General features: G+C 41.9%; 1 long non-coding RNA gene across 2 annotated transcripts in view; it reads left to right on the plus strand.

Moving 5' to 3' along the window:
• LOC125019305 overlaps nucleotides 1-19677 on the plus strand; it is a 275637-nt gene that overhangs the window by 208839 nt on the left and 47121 nt on the right. The window contains exon 8 of one of the 2 annotated variants that reach the window (XR_007114052.1): nucleotides 18572-18711. The exons of the other annotated variant lie outside the window; for it this stretch is intronic. This is a non-coding gene — a long non-coding RNA (uncharacterized LOC125019305). The remainder of the gene's footprint in view (nucleotides 1-18571; nucleotides 18712-19677) is intronic. 2 annotated transcript variants of the gene reach the window in all.

Here is a 19677-nt window from a genome sequence, read left to right on the forward strand (position 1 = left end):
AACAATAAATGTACACACTAACAGAAGCAGTAAAGTGTAGCAGTCAAAACATAGGCAGAGGTTTCTGAAACAGATAGACCTTTGCACAAGTTCACAAATCTTTACACATATAGAGTCTACAAAGATTCGTTCAGCCTCTACCTCTGCTGCCCTACGTTCGGTTGCTTCATTGTCCATATTCTTATGTAATTTAAATGCGCTCTGCTATTTGTTCTGCTATGTGATCCATGGCCACCTAATGTTCTCTGCCACCTGTTTGGTGTTTGGAGTCGGGGTCTTAATGCGACTGTGTGGGTGGCACCGGACAGACTGAGAACAGAACAGCAAATGACTCATCGGGCTTCAGGAAAAAAAAAAAAAAAAAAAAAAAAAAAGCAGAGAAATAATTGAAAATATGAGGCCTTTATGTAAGACGAATGTGGTTAATGAGCTGTAGGCAAGTGTGATTTCTTTAGCTTTAGCCCTTCTTTTGCTCCACTCCATGGGTTTCTTTTAGCTTTCCGTCTCTTTGTTACTTAAAAGCAGTGCTTTGGAGTTTGTTTCTGGGGGGCTGGCAACCAGTACAGAATTTTGTGTACTGTAAGAGTTAGTTTGGCACCAGACAACAGGGTGGAAGGTTGTATAACTATTAAGACTTTTGGCAGACTCCTTCCCTTTCGAGTTCTTTTTTTTTTTCCCTTGCTGCACTTGTTCGGTATCAGGCTATTTGCAGTCATAGATGCACACAGATGGTTACTTCTGATCTTTTAGACTTCAACAATCTGCGTTTCCGTGTATCAAACCCGAAAGGGGAGTAACATTCAATACGTTTCCATAATGGTGAAATGACATGTTTAAATCATTGATACGGTGTTGTATGATCAAATTTTTACATGTTATAATGTTATAAATTATTGCCTTAATTGGACTTTAACTGGACAATTTATGTGCATGAAAATACATTACTCTGACTAAGATCAGAGTTCTCCTTATCCGACTAAGACTCCCAGATAATGTGATTGGAAATCGATTCCTCCAGCATGTATACATCTTAATCAGACTTTAACGAGACAACACGCGTGCACATGCTCCACAACTGCCACTCTGGCGTATGACCCCGGAACAAAAACACCACCTTATCTGCACCATAACCAGTGTGCACATTACGTACAATATTAAAAAGGTGAACTATTATCAATGTGGTTGTTGTTTAAATGCCGCTCTGCCACATGAACCACTCTTGTTTATTATATGAAATAACAGGTCAACCGGAAAGGGGACCATATTAACCCACTGAAAAAACACATATCGCCACCTAGTGTGGAGGAGGAGGACGTGTTCCTGTCAGTTTCTTTCTGGGAAAAGGGCCGCATTCAGAAAGTTGAATTTCAAGCATAGCTCGATTAAGCTGTGCATGTAAACACACTGATTGATTCATGTCTATTGTTTAAAGCAATTTGTGACCACTAGGGGGCAAGTGAAATTATCCGTCCATGCAGCAAGATCATTTTACTTGACAAGATTTCTTAAATCAAGACTGTTAAATCTAGAAATAAACAAGTTAAACACTTGAAATAAGAAATTAACTTACAAATTAACTTAAAACAAGACAAATTCTCTTGCACTTCTAACTCTAAGTTTTTTGGGGTTTTTTTGTTTTGGTAAGTACCAAATAATTTGCAGAGTAGGTGTTGCTTGTAGGTCTTTTATCAAAACAAGCTATATTTATTGAAATTTCTTTTCATATTCTCAAACCGTTTGGTTAACAGTCACCATTTTCAACTCCGCCTACCATCAGTTGTAAAGTTCTCCTCAGCAGGTTCTTCTAAACTGTCACATACGTGTCTTGTTATACACATATTGTACATCGCATCGCGCACACACTTTTACACACGGACAAAAACGCCGGCCAAATCACTTTAACGTGAAAGGAAATAGGAGCTCCTCTTTTCTCGTCAGCTTCAGTTACAGTCATCTGCCTACAATAATATCCCCATAAAATTAACGTTATGATTGAGCTATCACATAATGACTGAACATTCTAGCGACTGGATATTCTCTTCTCCCAGGGATAAATGTCCATTTGATTAGAGGAGGTATGTGGACCTATCAGGAGGATAATAGCCCGACCAGAGGAATCAGAGCGCAGAATGAAACGTCTCGAGCTTCTCTGACACACACTGTAAAGCGAATGGTGTAATGCCAAGGGCATATTGATTTTCAGCAATATCATATCCCTATTCTATTTTTTTTTCTCTTTCTTCATAGCTGTGAAAAGTTTTCTCGTACAGTGCACACTGGACACTGGAAACATGCCAGAGAGAGGGAAACAGAAGAAGCACCGGTGGTGTTGTTAAATTTGATGAATTTCAACAGTTACTGGGAAATTGTCAGTGGTTAGCCTTGTGGTCTTACAAATGAAATCTTCCACATACTTTATGTAAAGAAGTTCAGCTGCAGTAAAAGAAGACCTGCTAAGATGTAGGAAAAGCTGGTCCCGCCTGGAAGTGGCAGAATATAATTAATCTTTGACCTTAACAGCAGGTACATGGAGCCGTAGCTCGGCTCTATAGCCATCTACAATAGAATATAGATTTATTTAATTTAATTTAATTTCATTACTTTCTACTGGGTTTTTATTAGTAACGTCATCAGAGACTAGTTGGCGTCAACTTGACTTTCATCACATAACAGTGGACTTTCCCTAATGCACCATATGCCTCTTTTGTAGATGCTATTAAATGGAATATGGAAAATGATTGGTTCAATGTAACTACTAATCAGTCATAACTGATGCAATGCAATGTCTGCACGTCCAAATTGAAATCCCGCTGAAACATCATAGCCATCCACAGTTTTTTTTTTTTTGTGCCAAAACCACTTGCAGCAGTCTCAAAATGAAATGCACGTGTATGAACAAAATCAGTTATGGAAAGCAGTAGGCAACAAATATATCCATTCATGCCGATAGCTTTCAGTGATGCTGCTAAAAGCAAATGCAAGATTTTTCTCATGCTTGCAGATCTTTGGTCATTTCATCCATGGCTTCAGCCTAATCTCTAAAAAAAAACTAAAAAAACAAAACGCTGCAGCAGTAAAATGACTAAAATTAGCAATATGGTTACATGAGTGCTTTTGTTTGGAAAAAAATACCACCACCTTCTGATTTTCACAATTGGAGAGCCAGTAGGATTTGCTCATTTTACTCCTCCCCCGCAGGCTTCACTACACACACACAGTCCCACATTTCTATGTCCATACTATTATCCATTTTTCACGTCCAATTGCTCTGTTATGGTAATCGTCGAAGGCTCGCCATGGGCTGATTACTCACAGCTGACTTCAGAAGCTTCTCCCCCATCTCTCCTGCCGTTCTCCTGCTGGCTCTTAATGCACTATTAACCCATTCCTGCTTATTAATTCCTTCCCAGTCATTGTAAGGCGTCCACTCCATGATATCTGTCATCATTCCATGCCTATTAGCTCCTCGGCCAACAGTTATTCCTAGCGTGTCGCCACATTTTTTCATCATCCCAACCCCCCAGCCTCTCCTAGCAATCTGTTTAAGGACGTATAATTGTTTTTTTGTTGTTGTTGAGGGGGGGGTGGTTAAGTAAGTTGGAATTTAAGATACTGTCGCTGTGAGTTTGAGCTGCAATTGTGTCCCAGTGGCTCTTCTTGTGTGATTACGGTGTCACTCATCCTCCACGGTAAGCCTACTTGTGCGCTTTGTGTTGTGGTTAGCTACAATTATGGTTGTTGCAATTAGCTCACAGCTGTGATGATTTCTGGAAGGTTGTTGTTCAGTCATTTTCTGGACGGAGCTACTGCAGAGTTGGTAATTCTCACCGTCTGTGGCTGACTTTCGACCACCTTATCCAACTAGATTATCTTGTATCAGAGGCAACTGTCTACATTACTCGGTCCACTGACTTATGAAATGTTTGACATTTGCAAAACTTTTTTTTTTTTTTTGGGTCTAACTCTCTTGGAAAACACAGTTGGTAACCAAAGTTTAAGTTTGGTCAGGCCCAGTGCTTTTTTTGGTGGGCTGCTGCTGTCATAAGTCTGTCTTTTTGGGGCCTTTTCTGGACAGAGAACGTCTATGAGTACTTTATGTTCCCCTGCTATAAATCCTAATGGAGCGCTCTTGGATAAAGAACAGGAATATTCCTCACAGTGGATTTTGGCAGCCGAGTCTGGAACCACTGCGTGTGTCAGGGCCTGTGGTTTTGGACTGTCCAAAGACATATGGAGGAATGCTGGAATTGCACAAAGCCCTTTAGCTCGCCGGCTAAACCGCACATCGTCTCGGGTTTCCTCGAGACCACATTAAAGCGGAGCGGTAGCACTAAGTGTGGTCTTTTTGATGGAACTTTTGCTGATTTTTATACAGGCTGGTCGCTCATGACTCCTTAGCCGTCAATCAATCAAAAGCGGTGTTTGTTCTGCATTTTTTCACACAAACGTCGGTCCCAAAACAAACTTGAACAAGAGTGGACCAAAAGTGCCAAAGCAATGAGAAACAAAATTATAAATACAGCTGTTGCTGCAAATGATCTTAGACAATAACTACAGGCTGTGTAGCAACCAAGACCTAATGGTTAGGCTGATATTAAACGATGGTGCAATCTACACAATCCAATTGTGGCTGAAACCAAGAAAATACTATAAGACTACACAACAGCACAGATTAACTCCATGCAGCTACGGTCAAAGATTGTGATGTAAAGTTTCATTCTCAGATGATGCTGTCATATTTGGTTGTTAGAAGAAAACTGCAGCAGCAATTTCCTCCGCTAGTTATAAAAAAGTCTCCAGACTCCCTGATGCATGACCTCTGAAGGTGCTGTATGGTATATGGCATCAAGTTGTTAGCAGTCGGGCTTTTAAGTCTTTTAAGTTGTCAGATCCGCAGCAGCTCAAGGTTGTTGATAAAAATCCAGGCTCCCACCCACAGAGACCCATTTTTTTTTATTTAGGATGTACTGTACGCACCTTTTCTAAATATATAAAAGTAAATGAAACATTTCTGTGAACACCCAGCTGAGGCTATGTTGTAATTGATCAGTGCAAATCCCATAGTGTTGCGACCCTGCTAGTGGGGCCATAACTTGCAGCTAGACCCCAAAGAAAGGGAGCTACCTGAAGTAGTAAAGGTGCAAAATATCCGAATTTCCATATCAGAGTAAGATATTTCCTTTGTGCTGATAATAAGTGAGTCTGAAATTGGCAGTAATCTTAGGTCACTACACTGGCCCAGGGTTCTGTGGCCGATCCTACTCTAATGCACACTAGTGCAGGGGTCTTCAACGTTGTTCAGACCAACGACCCTCAAACTGATAGAGAGATTAAATAGGGACCTACCTACTATATGTGTTCCATACTAAACTTGGCCTTGTGCTATTTATAAATATACATTATTATTATAATTTTGCATTCAGTATTAAGCTATCCCATATCCCTTTATTTAAATATGTTGGATTCATGTTAATGTGTGTTTAAAGAAAGAAAAATGTCTAATCAACCAAACATTTTGCGACCTCCCTGCAGTACCTCTGTGGACCACATAGGCGTCGAGGACCCCCCTGTTGAAGACCTGTGCCCTCGTTGGTAAATCACAATTAAAAAAATACTTGCAAAATAATGAGCATAAAGAGTCAACACATCAGGCAGCCTGTGAGCAGAGGAGCAAACATAGAGATCTTCCTTGAAACAAACAAGGTTTTTGCATTTAACTTTACTTTTTCCTCTGAAAAAAAGAGGAAAGAAAGGGAAAAATTAGATATTCTCAAAAACTTTGTTTTAACCATACCAAGAGCTTGTGGGTCAAGATTCCCTAGGTTCCCTAGTGACTGCACCTGAAGTTTTCATCCATCAGTTCATCCCCACAGCTTGAAGCCCTGCTACATTTCTTTGAATTAAATCTCACAGACTACGAGTCCCCACGGTAAATGACTATGATCCCCGGACTAACCCGGTACTCTGCTATGGACTGGAGGGAGTTTTTAAAGTGTAAAGTAGATCAGAGGTATAATTGCTGACGGTATTTTAGCAGCATTACAATGAAAGCGAGCCTTCGGTGCCACAGCTAAACACCGTCCATTGTCTCATCCCCCCCTTTCCTTCCAGTTCCCTTTTTAACTTTCCATCTTATTCAGTGCTCACCCTGACGATTTGGCATTCACACCAATTTGCCATTCACAACTCTGCTAATAACTCCGGCCTTTTATTGCATTAGCGATTCTCTGCTCCACCGTGGAAGTCATAGCCTAGCTGTTCTCTCACTAACGTGTTAGCCCCATTTGATTTCCAGTTGCATATATCAACCTGCAATTACAGGACCTGGTCTGGGAACTGTCAAGCATGACTGCAGAGGTATTGGAGTTATTGCAATTACACTAAGGTAATTGAGCTGCCACGGGTGACGATGTTAAACACTGTGCCTATAGTGAGAGTCTGTGTCGCCACTGTCTCATTTCATTTCACTCCTTTTCTCACATAACATAATGTGTGAAACGCTGCTTATTTTTTTTTCTGTAAAATAGAGGAACAATAGATCATAAACTGCAAAATAGCAATATTTGTTTTCTGCCCTGAAACACAGTTAGACACTTGAAATCAATGCAATGCATTCTGATCGTTACTTCTTTCTTTAACAATGACAATAAGCATTCAAGCATTCACTGCTCATGGCCCTTTTGGTTTTTGCAATTAAGTGGATTAGAAACACTCTTATTGTGGTGTGAGATGTGCCTCTTTGAAATTCAGATCTATAGTTTTCAGCTAAACTATTAACACCAAAGTTTGACTTTCTACATTTAGTGTGTAGAATTATGAATGTGTCATGAAAATAGATGAATCACTATGTAGTATTGGACTACTTCCATTTTCCTGCCTCAAATGGCACAGTTTCACTCTTCAGTTCTTACCAGAATATGTGACACACCCGTTGGATTTCAGCCAATTACTCTACACACAATTTAACAGCCCCACAACCAATCGGAGCCACTTGGTTGTGAACAGATTAAACTCCACAGCACTCAGGTAACATGTACAACTTTGTCACATCAAGGCATAAAACCCGCCCAAGAAATTTGACTGGTTTGGCAATAATCAGTTCCCATTGCAGCGAGTACAAACTCCCCTGAAACAAACAAACAAAAAAAAAAAGTGGCTTCCAGGCCAGTCGCTGTGCCATATCAGACCACCACGTTTCATCACTCTTCTTCAGAAACAAACAAACAAACAAAAAAACTGCACTGAAATAATCTAGTTTATCTAAAAGTGGAGGAAAAGTATAAACAGACTGAAATTTAAACTGGTAGCAGCTGGATGATTCATGGTGCATAGACACTGACCACTAATGTTGTGTAGGTCTCCCTATCAGAGAATGGACATGATTCTTCTGAGGGTGGCCTGTGGCGTCTGGAAACAGAAAGTTACCAGGTTCACCATTTGGCTTGGCCTTGCAGCATGCCAACATTTGCTAATTACCACTAAACATAAATTGTATCTTTTGAGGTTTGTGCTTATTTCATTGTAAGCTTCAGAATCGGACCATAACAGTTCGGACTTAACGATGCTCTAGATCAAAGGTCAACAGATCGTGCACCTTGAATATATGCATCATGTTTAATAGGAAAATGCATAAAATTCCAAAATGTTAACACCTCAGTACCACAAGATATCACAGGGATCTGCTCTGGTCTAGGTGAGTGGTACATGGCATCCACACGAATGCCAGGTCCAAAAAGTTCCTAGATGATCAAAGTTATTTACCTCTTCTGTCAGCTCTTTGAACCCGATTCCTCTCAAATAATTTGGGGAATTTATGTCAAATCCTGCCAGACTCGTAATGATTCAAATTAGATGGGTTTGTGTGGTACATATAGGGATGGACTTCCTTTTCAAGGCAGCTGATCTGGTGATGTAGTTGAAACAAACAAAAAAAAAAGGCAAATTGAATACCAATGCACGTCATGATATGTGGTCACTATGTCTGTAGAAGTGAAAAACAACAAACGGTTCAGAGAGTTAAACTGTAGGTGGCGAGGGTTAATACGTGGCAACCTGTTAAAAGCATTAATGGAAATTCAGCAGGATGCCATCTATTTATGGTGTCCTCACGCGAACCTGCAACTCACACCGTTCTACATCCTCTCACTCAAGCCACAGTGGAAGAGAAAAAGTTGCTTAGCTCAGTTCTTTCACAGCGAGGCTATCACTGCTGAGTCCTCCTATCAGCTGGCTTCTGTCGACTTTTCTCCCCCCCCCCACCACTCTCTCTGTCTCGCTGTCTCTTTCACTCCCTGCATGAACCCGGCTTCACTTCTTCCATGCATCTTCTTCTCTTCCCTTCTCCATCCTCCTGTGTGCGCCTCTGTCTTTCAGTCTGTCTATATCCGCTGACCCTGTCCTCATTACCGTCTCAACACTGCTGAAGCCGGTTGCCTGAGTCACAGCCACCGTTGTCGATTCCTTCGCCGGTCCCACTCTCGCCCACTTAACGAAGTGAGGTGGAGGGAGTGCAGGAAAGTGGGGGGGAAAAAAGAGGAGGGTAAGTGGGGCAAAAAAAAAAAAAAAAAAAATAAGGAAAGTGAACACACAAAAATGCAGTGTTCTTTAAAGCTACTGCTTTCATGTCAGGCCATGTTTCATATCTTTACACTAAGTCTAGATGTTCTCTCTATAGTTAGCTTCATGTTGCTCTCTGCTAGGTCTCATGATGCTGAAAGAGCGCCCCCTACAGAAACAACTGAATATAAAAGCAAAAAAATAAATAAAGAAATAAAGAAACACACTCATTGATTGACAAGTAAGTCCCAGGCACTATCAGAACAGAACAGAGCATTTTTGAATCCATGTGAGGAACAGTTTTTACTACATAGCGTTACAAAATGAAACGGCCGTTAGTCGCTGACGGCAGTGAGCTCGTCATTTATGATGCGACAGGAAACGCTCTGCACTCTGAACGTTATAGGAAGGGTGAAACATCTGGGAAGTGGTTCCAGTATAAGTGGTTCAGTAAAAAAAAAAAATAGGTATCATTATTTCTACCTCTTTTCTCAGACCAAGTACTTACATCTGAGTACTTGCCAGTGCTCAGTACTGATATAAATACTTTAATAACGCAACTATGCTTAAATAGTATGTGACGTCTGAATATTCAATTATATGTTTTTTTAAACATGTCGTTGTCTTCTTTGGTCAGAAGTCTCTGACGTTCTTCCAGCTGTGAGCGTGCATCTGACGTCGGTGCCTCAGTGGAGCTTGTTTTTGGATTAATTCCTCGAATAGAGCCAGGACCACAAGTGCCCACTGATGAGAGGTGACACTGACAGAGATCCTGTGCCCTGACGAGAACATTCCCTGGGACCTCTTCTACTCTGGGAGACCGTGGCAGGTAGTACGGTCCAACATCCTGTTTGAGTCTTTTTTATTGGCGGGTCGCGCTTCACCTGAATATCTTCCAGGCTGGAGTAAGCCAAGGCCAAGTGTTTAAAATGTCCAACTGTATTACTCCGAATGCCACTGCATGAGCTGCGCTTTTCTGAGCCAAATGGTCTTCATTAATAACAAGCTGGAGGGTGTGTGTGAGAGTGCAGCATCACTCACGTCTAAATGTTTTTGGTGTCGTCCCAAAAGCTGTAAAGCGGTAATGAGTGTTGTTGTATCAAAATACTTGTATGACTACAAGTACAAGTACACGTGCACAGTATCAGACTGATACCTGATGCAGGTATCGGTGCCAGTGCATCCCTGATAAAAATGTTTACACACTCTTCGGGTTGATTCATTGTTGTACATTAGACGCTGGGAACCCGCTGAGTTCTTTGTGTCACCAAACCCTTTAAGAGCGTGAGCTTGAGGTGAGCGGGAGAACAATTTAGATAGGAAAGGACAGTCAGAACACAGGAGAAATACACGAGGTAAGGCTGGCGCGAAGGAGGGCGAGGTAGTGACTGTGTGTAGAGAGTGAGGGGGGAGGCAGGGGGGGAGGGAAGGGTGCGTGCCAGTGGAGCTTGGCCAATCCTGTGCGTTGCACTCTCATCTGAATTAAGCTGTGCAAAACAGGCCCCAGGGCTTGGTTGCTAAGCAGTGAGATGGGCTTGCCGATTTCCACGGAGACCTCAGTGGCGAGAGCCTCTCTGATGGCCTGAACCAGACACCCCATAATAATGAGCAGCGCCACGGCAACAATAGAGACCCCAAATAACGGGGTGCACACTGCTCGTTTGCTGTAACGAGGGGAATTATGCATGTTATGCAGGATAATTCCATTGTACTGCTTTACCCCATGTTGCGATACCGACAGTGACCTCCCAAATATGCCATATGGAGCGTGTTATCTCCATCTTTAGGCCCTTTATTTTTTTTAGCCAAGGAGGTATCCAGTGAAATTATTTCTTTACGCCGCTGTTGTTGGGTAATCTACAGGATACCAAGTTCAGTTCCTCTTCCTCTTTGTTTGCTTCTCTAGCAGAGGGGGGCGCATTTCTAGCTATTTTGTAATTTGTAGCCATAGAGACATGTTGGTAAACTTGGTAACCGTGGCAGCAGGGATTCTATTTGTTTCCCTGAGAGCTCTCGAGGTCCGCTCGTAAGGGCATTTTCCTGAGGTCTTGTTTTTTTTTTCTTCTTCTTCTTCTTCTTTCGAAGAGGGGTACGGCTGGAGGAGGAATCGCGGGTGACCTTTTGGATTTTAGAGAGTGGAGAAAGCTAAACAAGCCAAAGTCTGTTAGTCTGTCAACAAACACTTAAAGGTCTCAGGAGAAGTTGGGAGCCTCCGGGGGCCAGGGAATGCTATTCATCTGGAGTGTAGGCAAGCACGGCCAAGGATGCTTCAACGGGGCACGTAAACAAGGACAAATGCCTAGCCATTCTCGTAATAATCTGGTACCAATATGCACACGCTGGCTGGGGCACTGTATGGGACTGCATGTTAAAGGTTAAGTGAAACATATGAATAATTATGTGCTGTCTCACTGATTCCCTTGTTTGGAGGTCCGGAAACATTTGCAAATGTTAGCGATGGCATTGTAGATGTAGATGCATTTGTAGATGCAACAGTAAAGTCATGCAGCATCTGTACGTGCGTGTGGGCTTGCATGCGTGAGAGATAGGATGACTGACAGGGTTGCTGTGACATTTTTGGTGCGATTATAATAGTTTTTTTTTCATCTGATTAATATAGATTTGGACATTGCTGCCTGGAGGCAAACTAAAATGTCATAACTGAATCATAACTGTTTTTTTTTTTTTTTATGCCTTGCTACAATTTATTTCATGTTTCCTTTCTTTTTTTCTTGGAAAATATTTAATTCACTGTACAAGAGCTTTTATTGTAGTAAAGATAGATGAGTAAAATTATACATTTAGAAAAAAAAATACCCTTTTTTAAAATTTTTTTTTTTAGGGTTTCTTCTATGTACACATTCAGTGGCTCGGTGAATATGCATCCGGACACTTCTCCCAGCCTCATGTGATGCCTCTTATGTTGCAAGCAGCCGCTTTCATACCTTTTATCGCGATCATTACCATAATGGTGCAGGTTAAAACATCTCGAGAGCAAAGTTCACGCTTTTAAAGTAAAAGTTTGTCGACCTTCACCCACACCTTTCGCTGCTTCTCAAAACAGGACCATGATCTCGCGAGCACAAGCGCACCGACCGCGTTGCTATTTACCGTCCAGCTTTACAGAAATGTTAATTAAGCAAATCACTTTAAAATACTGCAGGAATAGAAGAAAAGCACATTTTAAATGACAGTGTTAGTGGTGGCCCGATGTGGCCAGGCAATTAGCTGCTGCCAGGGAAGGCGACTGTGGCGATTTTTCTTGCTTAACTCATTAGAGGGGTCTCCGGCAGTGTGCTCACTCATGTCAGGCCCGCATAATTACTTTAAAACAAGGGGAAAAAAAAAATCAAAGTAGCCACTGTCTGGCATTGTTCGCTGCCCCCTCATCTTGGAATTTAATTAGGCATTCATTTTAATAAAAGCCCATTTGGGATGAAATGCGGCGTTAATAGTATTCTGGTCCCCTAAAGACTGGCACGTCTTCATTGGTGGCTTAGTTGGACAGTGACAGGTGACATCGCGGTTCTTTATGAGGAGATATCAAAGCACACTGATGAGGTGAAGGGAAAATAATATAAAAACCTGAATGGTGCCAGAATTCACGGGGTAAAAATGTAAAATAACATTCAATTAAAGTTAAATGGTGGATTTAATAGTGATCAATGAAACTGTGGCCTTGAAGGCCTTTGAGAAGCCTAAACACAATATCAGAATGGATATGCAATATTGCGATACCATTTTGGAGCTTGACACAGAGGAGTAATAACATCCGGTGTGAGCGAAGTGTAATTTGGAGGAAAACGGTTTGCAGTGACCACAGAATTGGGTCTTCTGTGAATTATTAGTTCTTGACGTTCTGTGTTTGTGTGCTTTGGGAAAGCCAGCATCATGACACACCTTCCTCTTAATTCCATCGCTGTGTCTTGAAATCGGTCCTCATCAACAAAACCAAGAAGTCAAAACCACACGGGGTCTCAACAGCCAATCATGGCCCTTTATTCACCTCCTTGACCTGCTGCATTCTCCTATCTAATTGGTCACTGGTGAGTTGCCCACTTCCCAGGAATGCTGATGACCATGGGATGGTCCGGTTCCTGTGAACTTCTCCATTCCATGAGGAATTCCAGAGAACTTCCATCTCAGCTCCCCACCTTTATAAATACACATTAGAGATAGGTGAGGTTGCCCCCCATTAATGACCCCATAGCCTTTGTTTTCCTGACTCCTTCAGCCAGGGAAACAGGGGAAAGTGTTGTAGATATGAAAACCAGTTTTGTCTTCTCTAAAACAAAACATTCACCCACACAACTCCATATTTGTGGCAGGTAGAACAACAAATTTATTTTTGCAGTCTGGGAAAACTAACTCCGAACAGAATCTTGGATTTATTTCAATCAGTTACACAGATACATAACTGAATGCTTGTATTGTATCTGAAAACTACAATCTACTGTCAAACTACTAGATGCAAGTATTAGTGCAAGTAGTCAATGATGTGTAGTGAATTCCATTGAATTTTGCAGGAATGTCTTGGTAGCTATTAGATTAACCTGTCGATAACTGGCTGCTAAATGCAATTACAAACCAGTTGCAAATAAGAAAAGCATGTTAATGCAAGTCCAATCCATATATTGTGGTTGAATGAGGTAGATTTTGTTTTGGACGATGGGACCTTATGTGTACTAATCAGATTGGAAAAAACACAATATGATATTTGACCCAGTGTTGCAACTAACTTAAAGGTCCCATATTATGCATTTTTTTTATTGTTATTTTTTTTTTCATAAAGGTGTCAGATGTCCAACATTATTGTTTTCAAAGTGTATTACCCCAAACTCAGCCTTGGTCCTAAATTTCAGCCAGTCACAAAATTGGCTCTAGTGAACCCCACAGAGAATAGACTGTTTCTGTGTCTGTACCTTTAAATGCTGATGGGCTAAGTCTGTCCACGCCTACACCACGCCCCTCTCAGGAGAGGATATGGTTTTCCCTGGCATTACCATGCTACGCTAATGTTTATGGTGGATTTATGACTATGTCTGGTAGAGACGCTGTCGTCGTTCAACCTCACACACAGGCTATGGGGACACATATTACTGTTAGAAAACCTTTATAAAGTAAATTTTGCATAATATGGGACATTTAACCAGCTAACTGTGTGTTGCAGCCAACTTGAGAGCTGTGTTGTTTTACTTGAATTACTGGATTAACTAATCTAATAAGTGCTATGCACTGAACACTGCTTGTCAAACTACTGCATAGACTGTATAGGAACTGGACACCATGACAGCTCCTCAAAAATGAAACAGAAGCGTGTAGAGCTCCATCTAGCGGCTGCCTGCGGCTGTCCTGTTTTATTATAACACGCATAACATTGCAATTAGTGTCCAGACGTAGCAACCACAGTCATCATATAAAGTCATAGGTCCCGTAAAATGACTTTCCAAACGAGGTGTCTTCACCATAAACCAAGTTAAGACCTATGTCCATATCAGACATGGAGGGTGCAGTAGTTTGATCTGGTAGAGCCGACACTGACCTGAACTCCTCAGGGACCTGATACCTTGTGGAAAACCTGTTTAAGTGCTCATTTTATTGGATCTTTAAAGGGAGACAACAACGACGGCTTGATTTCCTCTTTTTATTGAAAAGCCAATAGCAGCTCAATGCATAAGTAAATCATTAGAAGTCTAAGTCTGGTCCAGGCTGTAATGTCTCCCTGCCTGTGTGTTTTCTGTTTGCTTTGGATCACTTAAATGTGAATATCCCTTCTGTCTGTCTGCAATTTCAATCACTCTTTCAAGACCATTACACATATAAACAATCTCCGAGTGCCAGGAATGACACATCATAGTAACAAATCAAATGTAGGTTTTTGCAAATCCTCAACGGTGGCAGCTAAATTATGATTCACATGACAAATACTGGTTTACTTTCCTGCGTGGTTTGCAATTTCATGCAGCAGGGCTCTCCAAACTCTGGACGAGCCAGTTCACATTTGGGTCCTATAAACTTGCAAGGCCATGTATATGTGCCATCCCCCACTCTACTTTCATTCTGTAGAATTGATCGAAGGTGCTCACATTGTATGCCGTCTTCCTTGTATTCGCTGTGCGCCTTTATGCTCATAAATGCACATTTTTCTGAAAGGGACAGATTTCCTAGTGGTGAATAAACTTGGCTGTGTGGTGTTGTAGACAATGATGCAGTGACAGGGACTGAATATAGCACAACATAAGGACCCTGGATCGTAGCCACAACAGCATCAGAAAGAAAAAGAGGAAAAAATACAAAATTTTGAAATGTGTTAATTTAAATAAAAAAGATGGGACTTCCAGACTTTATACAGACCTTCTGAAACTAGCAAATACAATGGAGGAACAGTGTGGTGTTTATACATGGTTTCACTCTGAAAATATCATGGATAGATGTTAGTTGTTTACCTAACTTAACAGAGGAGCATCTTTGTAGCCAAGTAGTAGATAAACGATCTTTACAATTTAAACACCTGCTTAAAAATGAATCATTGAACTTCTATTGAAACATGTAGGTGGACCAAAAAGGCAGAGCAGCAGTTCAGTTGGATTTTTTTATCGTCACTATCATTATCAGGAGACCAGTTTTGAGGCTGAAACATTTCTAAAATGATCAAATCACTATCGGGGGGATTTACTTAAGGTCTACCATAAACCAAAACCATGTCTTCTTCCTCCTCTTTGTTAAAAATAAAAGAACAATAACAACAACAACAACAACAACAACTTCTTTCCTTGTAGACACACAATGATGCTTGTTGTGTTTTAGTTGCAACATTGCAGGAGAAAAATCTTCCGGAGAGGGTTAGGGACTTTATGAGGTTTATTTCTGGACTGGAGAACACAGGTTTTCTGGAGTCAAGGTATGAGCTTCCCCTTTCCACATTAACTTGGACAGAAATCCTTATTGGACTAAATCCAGTCTCATCTAGGAGAATAAAAGGAAGACAACAAAGAGTAGGAATCTACAGGGAAGAACTTTTAACTTAATCGTGACATCCTTAACTTCAAGTGATCATCGTATCATCCATCATTGTCTGTTGTTCCAATAAATTTAGGGAGGACTTCAGGTTTGTGCTGTACATGCGTGAGTACATGTTATCCTCACTAGGGTCACAGGGTTTGCTCAAGTCTATCCCAGCTGTCATCAGGCCTAACACAGCGACTAACAAACATTCACACTCACACCTAGGGTCAATTTAGAGTCAGCAATCAGCCTAACGAGCATGTCTTTGGAGGAAACTGGAGTACCTGGAGAAAACCCACACAGACACAGAGAGAACATGTAAACTCCACCTAGAAAGACCTGAGCTGGACTCAAACCCCGGACCTTGTCGCTGGGAGGCATCAGTGCTAAGCACCAAGCTGCTGTGCCACATCAGATAAACCTGTTTTTATGAACTAATAAAAACATAAAACAATTTAACAGTATAAAAACAAAAATAAATATAACAATGTCAAAAACAAAAGCAACAATGGAATAATAAATATAAAAATAGCTCAGAGAGAGAAATGTTAACTCATTCATTGTCTACCAAAGAAGTGGGTCTGCATTCTGGGTAATCTATTTCAATAACGGCATCAGTTCCACCTGTGTGATGCTGCTGTGATGCTAGGATTTGAGTATCAAACTCTGTCCATATCCACCTTTTACTGCAGGTGAGGATGGAGAAGCTCCTGACGCACACAGACTTGGAGAGAAGCTGCGCTCTAATTCACTGTGTGAGGATTAATTTACTGGACGTATAGAAGAGAAACAGTAACAAGTAACAGTATTGATCTCATCACATGAGTATTGTTTCAATATCGATACTAGCCTTGGTATCGATACTATCAATATTTAGATCAATACGCCCAGTCCCACTTTGAGGTAGAAATCTCCTGCTGCAGGTCAGTTTAGTAAAGACACATATTCAAACCCAGGATAATGTCTTTCGTCCTATTGACCCGTCTCCATGTGACTGCACGGAGACCATCTAATTCTTCTGACTGTTTGAACTCATCACCTTCTGTCTTCCTGATTCAGAGCGGGACGTGGCAGCAGCAGCAATGGCTGCTGTGCAGGGGTGGCCATCATGAACTCATGAAGGAAAAAAAATAGTTGAAACTTCATTTAATTGGATAGCCAACTGTACTTTGGAGGGTCCAAATCTGGTTCTATAGTTATATGTGTACCAAAAATAGTAAAACTAAACTCATAGTATGTTTAGAAGGCCTTCAGCCTGTCTAGTAATCCAATCAGAATATCACAAATATATCCTTATTGCTACCCAATGATGGCGAGCGTCATTACGGTGTGAGCATGAGTGTGCAAAGGCAAAAAAAAAAAAAAATCATGAAGTCCACTCAGAATTAGTGACAGGGAGAGAAAGAGCGAAGGCAGAGAGAGAAGGGTGAGCTCAGGGAGTCTGAGGACGAGTGAAAAGCTAATTAAAAAGATAAGTGACCAGCAGTCGCGGCCTGTCAGAGTGCAGAGCCACAGCTGAAGTTAACCCGCTTTGTGCTGGATGGCAGCGGCTGACAGCCTCGACCGAGGCTTTGTGTGGCCTCACCTGTGATGGAGGCGCTCTCTGTTCGCAGGTGAAGGGCTACACAAGCCGGGGTGGCACTTAAACACACTAATAGAAGGACACACACACTGCTCTTCTCCTTCCTCTTTCACTCTGTCTCCGTACATATCTCCCTCCTCTTCTTCCTCCTCTTTCTTTTCCCAGCCTCTTGTGACAGATCCAGGCAGTGGGTGGTGGCGCTGGCACATTGTTTCCTCCTCTCTCTTTTTTCCCTCTTCCTAACACATGCACACAGATCTACACCCACACATGGGGTTATAATTAATACTTCTCCCATATCCATATTTCATACTGTTTGCTTAGAAAAAGCCGGAGAGATGAGGCTGGGGAGGGTACAGAGAGGGAGAGGGAGGGATGCTAAAAAAGATCTCTAAGATTAATTAACGGTGGAAGAGGGGAAGAAAAGGGATGTGTCCCGGGAAAGCAGCAAGCTCTGCACAATGCGGCTCACTTCATTTGAATAACGGAGCGGTGTGTTTTTCCTTCTCCGTGCGTATGTGTGTGTGTGTGTGTCATCACGACACCACTCTACCTGAAATGAAGGATAACTAGCCCACCGGATTAGAAAATGCACCATCTATCCTGCGAGGCCTCCCCTCTCATTCCTCCCCCCCTCCTCACCATCTCCCCATTATTTGTATTCAAGGTTTTTTGAAATGACATTGCAATCTGATGATGCACCAGCCCATTATATTGTCTAGCAGGACAAATACCCCAGCGTTTTTCTGTGTAGAACTAACACAATTTTTCCATGTCATTGTGTATGTGTGTGTGTGTGTGAAGAGAGGAGGGGGTTGGTTGGTGCGTATGGTGGTAATATTCCGGCGGTCCGGGGTGGAGGCGAGGCCCTGGGAATGCTGTCATTAATCCTGGAGGAGGGCCGTCGCGCACTTGGATTATTAGAGAAATAAATTTGCATGCTGCATATGAGCCAGGTGAAAAGCACTGAAGGCGCAAATTATATTTCCCTGACAGGCTGAGCGGGAGAACGGAGGCTGCCACCATATCGTTCCATTACACATACACACACACGCACACCGTGCACTGCAGCGGCTACACACGGCAACTCTGGAGAGCTGTACGTATGCAGCGCACACTTACAGATTATACATGTACGCACGCATTATGGAAACGGATATGTACGGGATGTAGTGTGCAACTGTCTCGCGTTTCTTGTGCAGATATGAATTCGCACATGCACAAACGCACGCAGCGCTTTGTGTGTAAGTACAGACAAACCCCTTAGGAAACAATGTCAAGTGTGGCCATACCAAACATTTTCATTACTTTCATGTGTATAAACCTTCGTTTTCTTCTTCTTTGTGTGTGTGTGTGTGTGTGTTTGTATTCCATGGGGTCCTCTGGCTCTGGGCTGTCCTCTCACCCTGCCTGTAATGGTCCATGCAGGCCCAGCCTAATGGGGTGGACACTGGTGTCAACTTCATTACTTTACATCTCCCGCCAAGATGAAAAGTCTCTTGCCGCTCGCACTTTGACCACGCTTCGTTAGTGTCTCCAGCCCCCTTTGCCTTTCCCTAACCTCAAAAGTAAGTGCGAAAGTATTTTTTTTTTTCGGGCAGTGTATTTATGAAATAATTTGGTTCGATGGGGAAGTGGGAGGTGGTGGTGGTGGTGGTGGTGGAGTTGTAATCAAACAAATGAGGCTGCTTAGCGCGCGGATAGGCCGAGCTATTACCAAACGACGCCGTAATAGACTGTGTTTATTCATTCACCGTTTCAGAATGAGTCACCGGCTGCTTTTTAGCTCTGTAGAGTGCTTCTAATATTCCAGCTAAAACACACGGGCTGTACATCGCTGCAAATGTTTGGCTGTACAGGTGTACCCACACAGCTCGGTATGAGGGGCTGACCCCAGTACCTGCAAATAACTGTAAATCAGTTCCATATCAGACTCGATTTTTGTCGCTTTGCACCAGACATTCATTAAAACAAACAAACAAACAAAAAAAAAGCTTTTACGGTTTTAACGCTGCCTCCTTTCTGTGTGTTTGAGTCTGCACATGATGGATAGGATAGCAGCTTTTGGATTCTCTTCTTAAAAGCATGCTGTCTTAGTTGCACACAAACAAAAAAAAAGACCAAAATAGTTGTTTAGAGAGAAACCGGAAAGAGCAGTTCACCTTGCCCTCGCGTTCACAACCTTGTATGAGTAGTCCATGGCTGCATGAACAGGATGTGATTGTTGGCTCGTCTGATACAATGCAGCAAACTTTGTGTTGCCACAGTTTCCTTCAAAAGGTAATCTGATTACTGATCAGTTACTCAAGTAATGAGTAATGAGTAACTCAAAAGTAAAGTTTGATCAAAAGTTACTGTAAAAAAATGTTTATAAAATAAATGCAGCATTTCCTCTACAACCTGCTGCCCAACCAGCTTCTTCAACTCTAACCAACTTACTGGTTTTGCACCAAAGTCAAAGTCAAGTGCTAATCGAGGAGGTGAATGTGTGATCCTTTGGCCTCCAAGTTGCACCTCTAACCACTAATCCACAA

The sequence above is a fragment of the Mugil cephalus genome, chromosome 13 (assembly GCF_022458985.1).
Source record: "Mugil cephalus isolate CIBA_MC_2020 chromosome 13, CIBA_Mcephalus_1.1, whole genome shotgun sequence".
Classification (NCBI taxonomy): Eukaryota; Metazoa; Chordata; class Actinopteri; order Mugiliformes; family Mugilidae; genus Mugil; species Mugil cephalus.